Source organism: Culex pipiens, chromosome 2 (assembly GCF_016801865.2).
Source record: "Culex pipiens pallens isolate TS chromosome 2, TS_CPP_V2, whole genome shotgun sequence".
In the NCBI taxonomy this organism is placed as follows: domain Eukaryota; kingdom Metazoa; phylum Arthropoda; class Insecta; order Diptera; family Culicidae; genus Culex; species Culex pipiens.
The window spans coordinates 65,686,404-65,699,504 of NC_068938.1; the positions used below are offsets into that span (position 1 = coordinate 65,686,404).

General features: G+C 22.8%; 1 protein-coding gene across 1 annotated transcript in view; it reads right to left on the reverse strand.

The window, feature by feature from the left end:
* LOC120418404 (uncharacterized) overlaps positions 1-13,101 on the reverse strand; it is a 326,864-nt gene that overhangs the window by 312,926 nt on the left and 837 nt on the right. The window lies entirely within an intron of this gene.

A 13,101-nucleotide genomic window follows, 5' to 3' on the forward strand; every position in this document is an offset into this window, starting at 1 on the left:
CGGGGGGCGTAGTGCCAATAGTTTCGTTTTTTTTTTCCATACAAAAATGATGTATGAAAATTCAAAAATCTGTATCTTTTGAATGAATTTTTTGATCGATGTGGTGTCTTCGGCAAAGTTGTAGGTATGGATACGGACTACACTGGAAAAAAATGATACACGGTTAAAAAAATTTGGTGATTTTTTTATTTAACTTTTTATCACTAAAACTTAATCTGCAAAAAAACACTATTTTTAATTTTTTTTTATTTTTTGATATGTTTTAGAGGACATAAAATGCCAACTTTCAGAAATTTCCAGGTTGTATAAAAAATCATTGACCGAGTTATGAATTTTTTAATCAATACTGATTTTTTCAAAAAATCGAAATTTTGGTTGCAAAATTTTTTTAACTTTATTTATCGATGTAAAATTGAATTTGCAATCAAAAAGTACTCTAGTGAAATTTTGATAAAGTGCACCGTTTTCAAGTTATAGCCATTTTTATGTAACTTTTTTCAAAATAGTAGCAGTTTTTCATTTTTTAAATTTAGTGCACATGTTTGCCCACTTTTGAAAAAAATATTTTTGAAAAGCTGAGAAAATTTTCTATATTTTGCTTTTTCGGCTTTGTTGATACGACCTTTAGTTGCTGAGATATTGCAATGCAAAGGTTTAAAAACAGGAAAATTGATGTTTTCTAAGTCTCACCCAAACAGCCCAACATTTTTCAATGTCGATATCTCAGCAACTAATGGTCCGATTTTCAATGTTTAAATATGAAACATTTGTGAAATTTTCCGATCTTTTCGAAAACAATATTTTCAAAATTTTCAAATCAAGACTTACATTTCAAAAGGGCCAAACATTCAATATTACGCCCTTTTAAAATGTTAGTCTTGATTTGAAAATTTTAAAAATATTGTTTTCGAAAAGATCGGAAAATTTCACGAATGTTTCATGTTTTGATATTGAAAATCGGACGATTAGTTGCTGAGATATCGACATTGAAAAATGTTGGGCTGTTTGGGTGAGACTTAGAAAACATCAATTTTCCTGTTTTTAAACCTTTGCATTGCAATATCTCAGCAACGAAAGTACGTATCAACAAAGTCCGAAAAAGCAAAATATAGAGAATTTTCTCAGCTTTTCAAAAATATTTTTTTCAAAAGTGGGCAAACATGTGCATTAATTTAAAAAAATAAAAACTGCGACTTATTCGAAAAAAGTTACATAAAAATGGCTATAACTTGAAAACGGCGCACTTTATCAAAATTTTACTAGAGTACTTTTTGATTGCAAATTCAATTTTACATCGAAAAATAAAGTTGATAAATTTTTGCGACCAAAATTTCGATTTTTTGAAAAAATCAGTATTGATTAAAAAATTCAAAACTCGGTCAATGATTTTTTGCACAACCTGAAAATTTCTGAAAAGTTGACATTTTATGTCCTCTAAAAAATATCAAAAAATTAAAAAAATACAAAAATAGTGTTTTTTTTGCAAATCAAGTTTTAGTGATAAAAAGTTAATTAAAAAAATCACAAAAAAAATTTTACCGTGTATCATTTTTTTCCAGTGTAGTCCGTATCCATACCTACAACTTTGCCGAAGACACCAAATCGATCAAAAAATTCCTTCAAAAGATACAGATTTTTGAATTTTCATACATCATTTTTGTATGGATTTGTATGGAAAATTATATGGACAAACTAATGATGCAAAATGGCTTCTTTGGGCATACCGAAGGCACCAAAAAAGTTTCAGTCGGATTAAAAAATACAAAAATTAAAGTTGAAGAAAAAAGACCGATTTCGTAGAGAATTGCTCACATTCGACCTGATGCTCTTCAACCTATTGTCGTACCTTCCTTTAAATTAAGATTCATATCATTTGTTTATATATTATCGAAAGAAACATCTGATGTTGGCGAAAAATTATACAGAAAAAATACTCTCCTTTAAAACTCCAGAAGATGCGAAAATAAAAAAAATCACTTAACCTGTCATTTTCAACAATACCAAACCGACCCATGTCCCGTCTCAAAATCACAAACAAATCCTTTTATCCCCACTTTTTGAGCTCTTAAAATTGTGTTCATCATAAAATGTTCTACCTTGTGGCATGTGTTCTTGGAATTCCATCCCCCCTGAGTTGCGTGCTGTGAGGCAACGAGGTTGACGGTTCGGAGGTCGGTTCTTATCTGTAATTAAATCAAGGTAGCTGTCCTGGAGGCAAATTGACCTAAGTTTTGAGAACCTTAAACTGGCTGTTCTAAAACGATGATACAGGACTTAGTTGAAGCTTTTTTTTGTTTATCACTATAAAGGCTTCATATTAAAAATGGCAAACAAGCGATATGTGGGTTTTAAATGAAAACAAATTTAACACTATTTTGAAGAAAGCACTTTTGGAATGACTCACAGTTCCTCGAATAACATTTTATCATTTGTCAATTTAATTAACAGATTTCTTACACGTCTTCATTAATTTTCATCAAACCTCTAACCAAACGCATTTGAATTCAGTTCACGAAAGTCTCCCACCAACGAGGAAAAACTGCTAAGACGAAACACTTTAACTCCAAAATGCAGTAAAGTGTACCAAATTTGCAGGGAAAAACTTCATCACCATACAAAGTTCTTCAAAATTGGTGCATAAAAAAACAATCTGCTGCTAATGGCGGCATTGAGACTGACGGCAAAATATGCTTCCAGGTACCGTGTCAGCAACCAAAATGTGTGGAAAATTATTAAAAGCTAGATCAGTGGTTTCAGCACGTAAAAGTACGCGCATTTTCCGCAAAATCACTTTGGGCGCATGAAGCAAGAAACTCAGGAAGTAGGGCGAAAGCACTTACGGGAAGGAGGCGTTTTGCCCTTCTTGCTTCCGAGCTTTTTGTGGGGAAATTTTCCGGGATGTAAGTCTATGCCAACAATCGGAGAGGAAAAAATACAAAAATACAAAAATACAAAAATACAAAAATACAAAAATACAAAAATACAAAAATACAAAAATACAAAAATACAAAAATACAAAAATACAAAAATACAAAAATACAAAAATACAAAAATACAAAAATACAAAAATACAAAAATACAAAAATACAAAAATACAAAAATACAAAAATACAAAAATACAAAAATACAAAAATACAAAAATACAAAAATACAAAAATACAAAAATACAAAAATACAAAAATACAAAAATACAAAAATACAAAAATACAAAAATACAAAAATACAAAAATACAAAAATACAAAAATACAAAAATACAAAAATACAAAAATACAAAAATACAAAAATACAAAAATACAAAAATACAAAAATACAAAAATACAAAAATACAAAATACAAAAATACAAAAATACAAAAATACAAAAATACAAAAATACAAAAATACAAAAATACAAAAATACAAAAATACAAAAATACAAAAATACAAAAATACAAAAATACAAAAATACAAAAATACAAAAATACAAAAATACAAAAATACAAAAATACAAAAATACAAAAATACAAAAATACAAAAATACAAAAATACAAAAATACAAAAATACAAAAATACAAAAATACAAAAATACAAAAATACAAAAATACAAAAATACAAAAATACAAAAATACAAAAATACAAAAATACAAAAATACAAAAATACAAAAATACAAAAATACAAAAATACAAAAATACAAAAATACAAAAATACAAAAATACAAAAATACAAAAATACAAAAATACAAAAATACAAAAATACAAAAATACAAAAATACAAAAATACAAAAATACAAAAATACAAAAATACAAAAATACAAAAATACAAAAATACAAAAATACAAAAATACAAAAATACAAAAATACAAAAATACAAAAATACAAAAATACAAAAATACAAAAATACAAAAATACAAAAATACAAAAATACAAAAATACAAAAATACAAAAATACAAAATACAAAAATACAAAAATACAAAAATACAAAAATACAAAAATACAAAAATACAAAAATACAAAAATACAAAATACAAAAATACAAAAATACAAAATACAAAAATACTAAAATACAAAAATACAAAAATACAAAAATACAAAAATACAAAAATACAAAAATACAAAAATACAAAAATACAAAAATACAAAAATACAAAAATACAAAAATACAAAAATACAAAAATACAAAAATACAAAAATACAAAAATACAAAAATACAAAAATACAAAAATACAAAAATACAAAAATACAAACAAAAATACAAAAATACAAAAATACAAAAATACAAAAATACAAAAATACAAAAATACAAAAATACAAAAATACAAAAATACAAAAATACAAAAATACAAAAATACAAAAATACAAAAATACAAAAATACAAAAATACAAAAATACAAAAATACAAAAATACAAAAATACAAAAATACAAAAATACAAAAATACAAAAATACAAAAATACAAAAATACAAAAATACAAAAATACAAAAATACAAAAATACAAAAATACAAAAATACAAAAATACAAAAATACAAAAATACAAAAATACAAAAATACAAAAATACAAAAATACAAAAATACAAAAATACAAAAATACAAAAATACAAAAATACAAAAATACAAAAATACAAAAATACAAAAATACAAAAATACAAAAATACAAAAATACAAAAATACAAAAATACAAAAATACAAAAATACAAAAATACAAAAATACAAAAATACAAAAATACAAAAATACAAAAATACAAAAATACAAAAATACAAAAATACAAAAATACAAAAATACAAAAATACAAAAATACAAAAATACAAAATACAAAAATACAAAAATACAAAAATACAAAAATACAAAAATACAAAAATACAAAAATACAAAAATACAAAAATACAAAAATACAAAAATACAAAAATACAAAAATACAAAAATACAAAAATACAAAAATACAAAAATACAAAAATACAAAATACAAAAATACAAAAATACAAAAATACAAAAATACAAAAATACAAAAATACAAAAATACAAAAATACAAAAATACAAAATACAAAAATACAAAAATACAAAAATACAAAAATACAAAAATACAAAAATACAAAAATACAAAAATACAAAATACAAAAATACAAAAATACAAAAATACAAAAATACAAAAATACAAAAATACAAAAATACAAAAATACAAAAATACAAAAATACAAAAATACAAAAATACAAAAATACAAAAATACAAAAATACAAAAATACAAAAATACAAAAATACAAAAATACAAAAATACAAAAATACAAAAATACAAAAATACAAAAATACAAAAATACAAAAATACAAAAATACAAAAATACAAAAATACAAAAATACAAAAATACAAAAATACAAAAATACAAAAATACAAAAATACAAAAATACAAAAATACAAAAATACAAAAATACAAAAATACAAAAATACAAAAATACAAAAATACAAAAATACAAAAATACAAAAATACAAAAAATACAAAAATACAAAAATACAAAAATACAAAAATACAAAAATACAAAAATACAAAAATACAAAAATACAAAAATACAAAAATACAAAAATACAAAAATACAAAAATACAAAAATACAAAAATACAAAAATACAAAAATACAAAAATACAAAAATACAAAAATACAAAAATACAAAAATACAAAAATACAAAAATACAAAAATACAAAAATACAAAAATACAAAAATACAAAAATACAAAAATACAAAAATACAAAAATACAAAAATACAAAAATACAAAAATACAAAAATACAAAAATACAAAAATACAAACATACAAAAATACAAAAATACAAAAATACAAAAATACAAAAATACAAAAATACAAAAATACAAAAATACAAAAATACAAAAATACAAAAATACAAAAATACAAAAATACAAAAATACAAAAATACAAAAATACAAAAATACAAAAATACAAAAATACAAAAATACAAAAATACAAAAATACAAAAATACAAAAATACAAAAATACAAAAATACAAAAATACAAAAATACAAAAATACAAAAATACAAAAATACAAAAATACAAAAATACAAAAATACAAAAATACAAAAATACAAAAATACAAAAATACAAAAATACAAAAATACAAAAACACAAAAATACAAAAAAAATACAAGAATACAAAAAAGGTTATATAAACTTTTTGAGTGTTAGAAATTTTTTTAAATGTAGGTTCAGTAACTGAAGCAATTATCACCTAAGATTACCAAAATAATAATTTTTAGTAAAACTTCTTTTATTTTAATTTTTAAGCATGTATTTCATCAAAACCGTTCCATTCAACAACCTGTCCTCATCAATCTGATCAGCTTATCGTTTATCTTCTGTTTCAAATCCCCCCTCTCTTCAAGCTTTAATCTAGATCAAGTCAAGACACCGTTCATCAAGCTCACCTAAAATACACTTCAATTTAAAAATAAATAGTTTTCTTTTATTTTGAAAGAATGGATCAGCTCAATAGAAATTATCTTTTGTCCACTTTTGACCAGTATTTCATTGAACATTTTGTCTACTATCGACTCTTTGTCATTTTGACCTTTTGAACATTGACACATGAGCAGTTCTCTAGAATTTCGGTCATTCGATTTTTTTGTATTTTTTAATCCGGCTGAAACTTTTTTGGTGCCTTCGGAATGCCCAAAGAAGCCATTTTGCATCATTAGTTTGTCCATATAATTTTCCATACAAATTTGACAGCTGTCCATACAAAAATGGGTCTCGTGGCGCAGGGGTAGCGGCTTCGGCTGCCGATCCCGATGATGCTATGAGACGCGGGTTCGATTCCCGCCTTATCCACTGAGCTTCTATCGGATGGTGAAGTAAAACGTCGGTCCCGGTTTCTCCTGTCTCGTCAGAGGCGCTGGAGCAGAAATCCCACGTTAGAGGAAGGCCATGCCCCGGGGGGCGTAGTGCCAATAGTTTCGTTTTTTTTTTCCATACAAAAATGATGTATGAAAATTCAAAAATCTGTATCTTTTGAATGAATTTTTTGATCGATGTGGTGTCTTCGGCAAAGTTGTAGGTATGGATACGGACTACACTGGAAAAAAATGATACACGGTTAAAAAAATTTGGTGATTTTTTTATTTAACTTTTTATCACTAAAACTTAATCTGCAAAAAAACACTATTTTTAATTTTTTTTTATTTTTTGATATGTTTTAGAGGACATAAAATGCCAACTTTCAGAAATTTCCAGGTTGTATAAAAAATCATTGACCGAGTTATGAATTTTTTAATCAATACTGATTTTTTCAAAAAATCGAAATTTTGGTTGCAAAATTTTTTTAACTTTATTTATCGATGTAAAATTGAATTTGCAATCAAAAAGTACTCTAGTGAAATTTTGATAAAGTGCACCGTTTTCAAGTTATAGCCATTTTTATGTAACTTTTTTCAAAATAGTAGCAGTTTTTCATTTTTTAAATTTAGTGCACATGTTTGCCCACTTTTGAAAAAAATATTTTTGAAAAGCTGAGAAAATTTTCTATATTTTGCTTTTTCGGCTTTGTTGATACGACCTTTAGTTGCTGAGATATTGCAATGCAAAGGTTTAAAAACAGGAAAATTGATGTTTTCTAAGTCTCACCCAAACAGCCCAACATTTTTCAATGTCGATATCTCAGCAACTAATGGTCCGATTTTCAATGTTTAAATATGAAACATTTGTGAAATTTTCCGATCTTTTCGAAAACAATATTTTCAAAATTTTCAAATCAAGACTTACATTTCAAAAGGGCCAAACATTCAATATTACGCCCTTTTAAAATGTTAGTCTTGATTTGAAAATTTTAAAAATATTGTTTTCGAAAAGATCGGAAAATTTCACGAATGTTTCATGTTTTGATATTGAAAATCGGACGATTAGTTGCTGAGATATCGACATTGAAAAATGTTGGGCTGTTTGGGTGAGACTTAGAAAACATCAATTTTCCTGTTTTTAAACCTTTGCATTGCAATATCTCAGCAACGAAAGTACGTATCAACAAAGTCCGAAAAAGCAAAATATAGAGAATTTTCTCAGCTTTTCAAAAATATTTTTTTCAAAAGTGGGCAAACATGTGCATTAATTTAAAAAAAATAAAAACTGCGACTTATTCGAAAAAAGTTACATAAAAATGGCTATAACTTGAAAACGGCGCACTTTATCAAAATTTTACTAGAGTACTTTTTGATTGCAAATTCAATTTTACATCGAAAAATAAAGTTGATAAATTTTTGCGACCAAAATTTCGATTTTTTGAAAAAATCAGTATTGATTAAAAAATTCAAAACTCGGTCAATGATTTTTTGCACAACCTGAAAATTTCTGAAAAGTTGACATTTTATGTCCTCTAAAAAATATCAAAAAATTAAAAAAATACAAAAATAGTGTTTTTTTTGCAAATCAAGTTTTAGTGATAAAAAGTTAATTAAAAAAATCACAAAAAAAATTTTACCGTGTATCATTTTTTTCCAGTGTAGTCCGTATCCATACCTACAACTTTGCCGAAGACACCAAATCGATCAAAAAATTCCTTCAAAAGATACAGATTTTTGAATTTTCATACATCATTTTTGTATGGATTTGTATGGAAAATTATATGGACAAACTAATGATGCAAAATGGCTTCTTTGGGCATACCGAAGGCACCAAAAAAGTTTCAGTCGGATTAAAAAATACAAAAATTAAAGTTGAAGAAAAAAGACCGATTTCGTAGAGAATTGCTCACATTCGACCTGATGCTCTTCAACCTATTGTCGTACCTTCCTTTAAATTAAGATTCATATCATTTGTTTATATATTATCGAAAGAAACATCTGATGTTGGCGAAAAATTATACAGAAAAAATACTCTCCTTTAAAACTCCAGAAGATGCGAAAATAAAAAAAATCACTTAACCTGTCATTTTCAACAATACCAAACCGACCCATGTCCCGTCTCAAAATCACAAACAAATCCTTTTATCCCCACTTTTTGAGCTCTTAAAATTGTGTTCATCATAAAATGTTCTACCTTGTGGCATGTGTTCTTGGAATTCCATCCCCCCTGAGTTGCGTGCTGTGAGGCAACGAGGTTGACGGTTCGGAGGTCGGTTCTTATCTGTAATTAAATCAAGGTAGCTGTCCTGGAGGCAAATTGACCTAAGTTTTGAGAACCTTAAACTGGCTGTTCTAAAACGATGATACAGGACTTAGTTGAAGCTTTTTTTTGTTTATCACTATAAAGGCTTCATATTAAAAATGGCAAACAAGCGATATGTGGGTTTTAAATGAAAACAAATTTAACACTATTTTGAAGAAAGCACTTTTGGAATGACTCACAGTTCCTCGAATAACATTTTATCATTTGTCAATTTAATTAACAGATTTCTTACACGTCTTCATTAATTTTCATCAAACCTCTAACCAAACGCATTTGAATTCAGTTCACGAAAGTCTCCCACCAACGAGGAAAAACTGCTAAGACGAAACACTTTAACTCCAAAATGCAGTAAAGTGTACCAAATTTGCAGGGAAAAACTTCATCACCATACAAAGTTCTTCAAAATTGGTGCATAAAAAAACAATCTGCTGCTAATGGCGGCATTGAGACTGACGGCAAAATATGCTTCCAGGTACCGTGTCAGCAACCAAAATGTGTGGAAAATTATTAAAAGCTAGATCAGTGGTTTCAGCACGTAAAAGTACGCGCATTTTCCGCAAAATCACTTTGGGCGCATGAAGCAAGAAACTCAGGAAGTAGGGCGAAAGCACTTACGGGAAGGAGGCGTTTTGCCCTTCTTGCTTCCGAGCTTTTTGTGGGGAAATTTTCCGGGATGTAAGTCTATGCCAACAATCGGAGAGGAAAAAATACAAAAATACAAAAATACAAAAATACAAAAATACAAAAATACAAAAATACAAAAATACAAAAATACAAAAATACAAAAATACAAAAATACAAAAATACAAAAATACAAAAATACAAAAATACAAAAATACAAAAATACAAAAATACAAAAATACAAAAATACAAAAATACAAAAATACAAAAATACAAAAATACAAAAATACAAAAATACAAAAATACAAAAATACAAAAATACAAAAATACAAAAATACAAAAATACAAAAATACAAAAATACAAAAATACAAAAATACAAAAATACAAAAATACAAAAATACAAAAATACAAAAATACAAAAATACAAAAATACAAAAATACAAAAATACAAAAATACAAAAATACAAAAATACAAAAATACAAAAATACAAAAATACAAAAATACAAAAATACAAAAATACAAAAATACAAAAATACAAAAATACAAAAATACAAAAATACAAAAATACAAAAATACAAAAATACAAAAATACAAAAATACAAAAATACAAAAATACAAAAATACAAAAATACAAAAATACAAAAATACAAAAATACAAAAATACAAAAATACAAAAATACAAAAATACAAAAATACAAAAATACAAAAATACAAAATACAAAAATACAAAAATACAAAAATACAAAAATACAAAAATACAAAAATACAAAAATACAAAAATACAAAAATACAAAAATACAAAAATACAAAAATACAAAAATACAAAAATACAAAAATACAAAAATACAAAAATACAAAAATACAAAAATACAAAAATACAAAAATACAAAAATACAAAAATACAAAAATACAAAAATACAAAAATACAAAAATACAAAAATACAAAAATACAAAAATACAAAAATACAAAAATACAAAAATACAAAAATACAAAAATACAAAAATACAAAAATACAAAAATACAAAAATACAAAAATACAAAATACAAAAATACAAAAATACAAAAATACAAAAATACAAAAATACAAAAATACAAAAATACAAAAATACAAAAATACAAAAATACAAAAATACAAAAATACAAAAATACAAAAATACAAAAATACAAAAATACAAAAATACAAAAATACAAAAATACAAAAATACAAAAATACAAAAATACAAAAATACAAAAATACAAAAATACAAAAATACAAAAATACAAAAATACAAAAATACAAAAATACAAAAATACAAAAATACAAAAATACAAAAATACAAAAATACAAAAATACAAAAATACAAAAATACAAAAATACAAAAATACAAAAATACAAAAATACAAAAATACAAAAATACAAAAATACAAAAATACAAAAATACAAAAATACAAAAATACAAAAATACAAAAATACAAAAATACAAAAATACAAAAATACAAAAATACAAAAATACAAAAATACAAAAATACAAAAATACAAAAATACAAAAATACAAAAATACAAAAATACAAAAATACAAAAATACAAAAATACAAAATACAAAAATACAAAAATACAAAAATACAAAAATACAAAAATACAAAAATACAAAAATACAAAAATACAAAAATACAAAAATACAAAAATACAAAAATACAAAAATACAAAAATACAAAAATACAAAAATACAAAAATACAAAAATACAAAAATACAAAAATACAAAAATACAAAAATACAAAAATACAAAAATACAAAAATACAAAAATACAAAAATACAAAAATACAAAAATACAAAAATACAAAAATACAAAAATACAAAAATACAAAAATACAAAAATACAAAAATACAAAATACAAAAATACAAAAATACAAAAATACAAAAATACAAAAATACAAAAATACAAAAATACAAAAATACAAAAATACAAAAATACAAAAATACAAAAAATACAAAAATACAAAAATACAAAAATACAAAAATACAAAAATACAAAAATACAAAAATACAAAAATACAAAAATACAAAAATACAAAAATACAAAAATACAAAAATACAAAAATACAAAAATACAAAATACAAAAATACAAAAATACAAAAATACAAAAATACAAAAATACAAAAATACAAAAATACAAAAATACAAAAATACAAAAATACAAAAATACAAAAATACAAAAATACAAAAATACAAAAATACAAAAATACAAAAATACAAAAATACAAAAATACAAAAATACAAAAATACAAAAATACAAAAATACAAAAATACAAAAATACAAAAATACAAAAATACAAAAATACAAAAATACAAAAATACAAAAATACAAAAATACAAAAATACAAAAATACAAAAATACAAAAATACAAAAATACAAAAATACAAAAATACAAAAATACAAAAATACAAAAATACAAAAATACAAAAATACAAAAATACAAAAATACAAAAATACAAAAATACAAAAATACAAAAATACAAAAATACAAAAATACAAAAATACAAAAATACAAAAATACAAAAATACAAAAATACAAAAATACAAAAATACAAAAATACAAAAATACAAAAATACAAAAATACAAAAATACAAAAATACAAAAATACAAAAATACAAAAATACAAAAATACAAAAATACAAAAATACAAAAATACAAAAATACAAAAATACAAAAATACAAAAATACAAAAATACAAAAATACAAAAATACAAAAATACAAAAATACAAAAATACAAAAATACAAAAATACAAAAATACAAAAATACAAAAATACAAACATACAAAAATACAAAAATACAAAAATACAAAAATACAAAAATACAAAAATACAAAAATACAAAAATACAAAAATACAAAAATACAAAAATACAAAAATACAAAAATACAAAAATACAAAAATACAAAAATACAAAAATACAAAAATACAAAAATACAAAAATACAAAAATACAAAAATACAAAAATACAAAAATACAAAAATACAAAAATACAAAAATACAAAAATACAAAAATACAAAAATACAAAAATACAAAAATACAAAAATACAAAAATACAAAAATACAAAAATACAAAAATACAAAAATACAAAAACACAAAAATACAAAAAAAAATACAAGAATACAAAAAAGGTTATATAAACTTTTTGAGTGTTAGAAATTTTTTTAAATGTAGGTTCAGTAACTGAAGCAATTATCACCTAAGATTACCAAAATAATAATTTTTAGTAAAACTTCTTTTATTTTAATTTTTAAGCATGTATTTCATCAAAACCGTTCCATTCAACAACCTGTCCTCATCAATCTGATCAGCTTATCGTT